The 5,522-nt window shown below is 34.8% G+C and overlaps 1 long non-coding RNA gene across 1 annotated transcript; it reads right to left on the bottom strand.

The window, feature by feature from the left end:
- Positions 1-880: 880 nt before the first annotated feature.
- LOC146563468 (uncharacterized) lies at positions 881-4,820 on the bottom strand. Its single transcript, XR_014894319.1, has 4 exons — positions 4,062-4,820; positions 3,556-3,711; positions 3,012-3,104; positions 881-2,710 (listed from the first exon to the last, which is right to left on the bottom strand). It is a non-coding gene; the product is annotated as an uncharacterized LOC146563468 (long non-coding RNA).
- Between the last annotated feature and the right edge of the window lie 702 nt (positions 4,821-5,522).

Raw genomic sequence — 5,522 nt, 5'->3', positions numbered from 1 at the left:
TGTCATTGATCTTCCAACACACACCATGCATTTGACTGCAGGTTAGGGGAGGGAATTTGTAATCAATACAGTGCAGTTTCTGTGGCACACTGAAATCAAAGGTAACAATGTCCTGAAAATCAACAGACCTTTTCAAACATCAAATGGGTGAAATGGCAGCTTTCTTGAGCAGTTAATGTGACATTTTGTGTTGTTCACACAAACTTTATTAACCTGGATGAGAGAGAGAAAGAACATTTTGTAAAAATATTATCACAATAATCAATAACATCAATAGCGATGTCCCATATTTTGATCAGCACCGTGGAAGGTGTTGAAATCTCCCAATTCTTTGAATCTTTGGGCTGAAGGAAGGACAATACTCGGTGTATAAATGCTCAATCAACAATCATTTATTTCCATATAATTCAACAGTCAGAGCATTACAACGTCCGGACGGGAGAGATGCTTGCAGAGGTTCGACAGCATGTCTCAAAATGGTGACGGGTTGCTCAGCTTTTTATAGTCTCTACACTCAAAAAAATGAAACGTTGACTTTAATTAAAATTATTTTGTCAACAGGTTCCACGAAATTGAATTATGTTAGTTTAAAGCAAAAATCTTTAGTTCATCTAATTTAAAAAAACTACTTAAGATTAACAAGACATATTTAAGACTAACTAAATCAAGTTATGTTGTATGAACATAGATGATATATTTTCAGGTTAGATAGTTTAGATTAGTTACTTCAACACATTTCTTATTTGTGGCAGTAAAATGTTAAATTTAAGTTAGATTAATTCAAATATTATATTTTCAGCCACCTTGTGCTTTATTAATTAGTTTTACATAAATCTATTTTGTCAACAGGTTCCACACAAATGAATTAAGTACATCCAACTTATTTTTTAAAATTTCTTTTATTGCCAACACATTCAGTGAGCATTTGTGTAAACCCAGTCCAAAATAAAACACAACAGCTCATTAGGGTTAGTAATTAACAGTATGTAGACAGATGCAACATCAAGACTTTAAATTAAATGTCTGTATCTACCAGAAATAGAAGAAGAAAAAAAAAACGCATTGAAGATCACATAACACATTGATAAGATGACACTTGAGTTATGCACATGTGATGCTAGTAAGGTCTGTGAGTGTTTTTTTCTTTTAGTGTCTAAAATGGATAGCAAAGTTGCTATTTGCAATGATTGCTTAGGGTCAGTCCAGTAACACAATGCCAATGAAGTGCTTTCCTTTAACAATGCAAAGTGAAGTGTCCACCTCAACAGCCACAATTTAAAAAAAATTTATGTAACAACAACAATAATAATAATAATAATAATAATAATAATAATAATAATAATGATAATAAATAGTCCACTGATATTAGCAATCAAAGAAAATTACATCACCATCCCAAATAAAACTTTAACAAAACATGCCAACATTATGGTCTAACAATAAAACAGCTTGTCAGCGTTCAGTTTTTTTGCAACAGCACAGCAGTAACCATTTAACACTTGCCACTGTCAACATTTATTTTACCAGTGTTTGGGCAAAAAACTTCAGATGTAAACATTTTAACATGGAAACAATTGTTCGTCTTTAAAAGTCCACAAAATATACATTCATCCTGCATTCCCAACTTGGATGATCTGATATCCTCGTGTTGGTGTTGTTCCCAGACCATCATGAAAATGTTGTTCCAGGTTCAACATTGCAAGTGACCAATCACATTGTTGTGACGTTATTCTTTTGCGCGCCAAGCCATTTGTGCATTTATGAAATTCCAATGTTACAAGGACAATATCAATTCTGCTTAATGTTTATTAAAGGGTTACGGTTAGGGTTAGGGTCAGTTGATCGGCGGACAGAGGCGGTTTCACGCAGCTTAAGTACAGTTTTTTGTTTTACGCCGTTTTTTCCCGAAGTCGCAAAAGTATGACGTCACAACATTCTGATTGGTCACTTGCAATGTTGATCCTGGAACAACATTTAGTATGATGATCTGGAAACAACACCAACACGAGGATATCAGATCAACCTCCTAACTTACCCTTATTTTTAGTATGTATTGCAATTACCTTTACAATGCACACAATGTAACACAAACTGAATATGAACATATTTCCACCTCATAACAATATGCCTTGAACGCTAATATACACACCACCCTTCAACATTTCTGGTGCAGTATCATCTCTCAATTAAATCCTTTAAATCTCAATACTTTTGATTGTCTCTTACTAGCCCCCCCACAACAGTAAAATCTCTCAAATTGTAGTAGTTTACAAACTTTTCAAAATGTTCTAAATTTCTCTTAAATGTAATTTTCCCGTTATCTGTCATTTACAAATTACCATTTTATTCCCATTCAGCCTCCGAAAAACTTCTGTCCATCTGACAGAACATTCATCATCCAAATTAAAGGTTGGCTTATTCATTCAGTGTATTCTTGAGCAACTGTACCTTGGTCAAGAGTCTGCTGACATACAGATGAAGGAAGAGCTTCTGAAGTACTTCAAAGAAAGCTTTCAGTCTTGAGGTTAACTGAGATTCAGTGCATATATCCCACCCATTAAGAGTGCACATGCAGAGGCCAGGTCTTCCAGGTCATGCAGGACACACTAGATGGTTATACCCACATCGGCTGGAGGAGTGCTGGCATCAGCTCTTTCGATGGTAAAGATAGCAAGGGTAATTTGTTCCAGCTCCCTCTGAACAGCTGTAGCTTAGACACAAAAACATAGAAAAATGGCATCCAGTTTTAAAAAAAAGAAAGAAAAAGGGCCAAAGCTACCCTTTAATGACGTAAACACAATATTAGGAACATGCACCCCAGTGCGCCACTATTTCAGACTACAGATTCAACGATAAATATAAATAGTTTGGGTATACAAGAAGATTTCCCAAAACATTTAAACAGGTTCCATGCAAATTACAACAACAACAACAACATTACAACATGCAACAACATTAGTTATTCAAAATTTGGTTTAATACAGATAAAAAACAAAACTAAAATTACCAACCAATTATTCTTTGAAGAGGATGCTTGGGTCTTCATTCAGGTAAAAAGGTAGTGCCCTGAGGACACACTCCCTCCCCTTTTCAATAGTTTCCTTCTGTAGAGAGTGGCAGAGATACAGGAAGAGAAAACAGATATACTTTAGGATGACAGAAACTCACATTATACGCAAAATGAATGACATATCCACTGCACAGATAGACATGTACACAAGACCAACTAATCATCACATGGACATGAATAGTTAACCTGTTGGGCAGGGTTTCCACCACATTATATATGTCCATAATGGAGGTAAAGACAAACTAATACATCATCTTTTTTGCATTCAAAACATAACATAAAAACATTCACTTCTGGTTTAACCTAAATCGAGGGATCAGATTTTACATATGTTTAGGTAATTTAAATTTTCAACATTTTGAGTACAAAACTTTGTCTTGCTTAATATAAATGTAAGTGCACTGTGCAGCTACCATACACTAGCTGTTTAAATTTGAAAATGATCTTATTAGCCATAATATTTTGCTACCAACAGAATAACGCACCTGTGTGGCTGGGGCCAAAGTTTGTCTAATTTTCTTCCCTGCAACGCCTCCTTTTTTCTTGAAGACTTTTATGAGCTGGTCAGTGTATTGGTCAAGTTGTGTAAAAAGCCTTGGAACATGTGCAGCAGTAGTAATCCTCACATATTCTGCTTCCACCTGAAAATATGTCAACAAACACAACATACTGTACTGTAAATATACATACTATATGTACACATATACAAACTAAAACTAATGTAGTAAGACCTCATTAAAGCTATAATTTTAACACAAACATTTACACAAAATGCTAATGGAGCCATTACAGCTTTTATTGTTATTTATCAAGTTCCAAAAAATATTGATCACAGCTGATCTGAAAAGAATTTCATGCCTCAGGCCCTTGAACTGCAACCTTTACCATGGTTCAGATGTGGAGAAGAAATAACAGGGGCATGGGATGGGTCACAAAAGAAAACTTAACTTATAAAACAGTTTTGTTTTTAAAACTATAACAGTTCACATACCACATACAAGCTCAGCAATACCACATACACCACATCAGTATAGGAGGGAGCAGGTAAAGGCAGGATCTGAGATTTATAAAGTAAAACAAGAAATTCATTACTTAATTTCAAGAAGCAAATTATTGTTTGAATTACAACTAAATAAAATACTACTCAGAAGAAAAGCAAGAGATTGACACTGCCATGTGCTAACTTTCTATAGAAGCAATTATCACCAGGTCTGTCGACCTCCATTGTCTGTCCACTCATATGTCTTGAATAATTTTATTAAAAAAATTAAGTGTGTACTTTCACAAACTGTAATTTATAACTACATTGATATGTATAACTCCGCTAGGAAACATGCTGTATTTACAGACCATTTTTACATAATACAGATTACTGATAGAGCAGAACAATGGTGTCACAGTGGCTTTCGCCCTTGACTTTTTGGATTTTAAATGTCACTTTATGCTATCCTTGCTATCCTATTCGATATTTCCGACTCTCGGATTACAGAAAAGGAATCCCAAGAAAGCAAATGGAAAAATAACCCCTTGAAAGAATAACCCCATGAACCCCTGTAGCTAATCCCTTAATAAAACAAAAAACAATAAAAATGTTTCTTACACAGTCCACAAAATAAGCATGTCCAGGACCCAGTAAAACTAATGTAAAACAAGCGCACGCAAACGATATAACATGTCTTGTAAGACAAACGCAAAATATAACCATGCTGGACATATAGATACTACACAACATAGTCAAAGAAAAAAGTGGTCTTACCTCTCAAAGAAACAGCAGCTTGGCGCCAAAACAGCCTTTTTCAGTTAAATTTGAAGTCTTGTGCATGAGCAGGCACAAGCCGTGAAACCTTCTTGTTCTGCGCGGTTTCATTACAACTGTTTTTGCATTACTGCCACCTTGTGGATATACAAGGTATATCGATCCTAATTGACTTAACTTAAATGTTATGCGATCAAGTAACACATTAGTATTATGTACGTTGAATAATAGACACAATTACGTAGACTTGATTAGAAAAACATATGTTAACTTAACAAAAACATATATTTTAAGTAAAATGAAAATAAATAATTAATATACACTGAACAATCCACCTCATTCATTTTTTTGAGTGTAGTGGCCCCCATCTAGTCGTAAAAGCCAAAACATCACATTCTTTCTCTGTTACAGCGCCTAAGTTATGACCTCGGCAGTTGTTTCTCTGCTTTCTGTAAGGTGGGGGTATGGAATGTGGTCTGTCTATCTCCCCTGTCTTAGACACAGAGTCTCCTGCTTACAATCTTCTCTTCATGATTCAACAATTAAGCATGTAACACATTCACAGCAGATCAAGGATACAGAGTGATGCACACTTGTCTAATAAACTAATAAGTGAATATGTTCTTTTAACTCAAAAGTATAATGAGAACTAAACTACATACAGCTCACACACTCTATATTAAAGGGTATAATATG

The sequence above is a fragment of the Mchenga conophoros genome, linkage group LG11 (assembly GCF_057382185.1).
Source record: "Mchenga conophoros isolate Kocher_MC1m ecotype Shallow Benthic linkage group LG11, M_conophoros_male_GT1.1, whole genome shotgun sequence".
Classification (NCBI taxonomy): Eukaryota; Metazoa; Chordata; class Actinopteri; order Cichliformes; family Cichlidae; genus Mchenga; species Mchenga conophoros.
The sequence above is the reverse complement of the archived record's forward strand: the minus strand, read 5'-3'. Positions and strand labels throughout refer to the sequence as shown.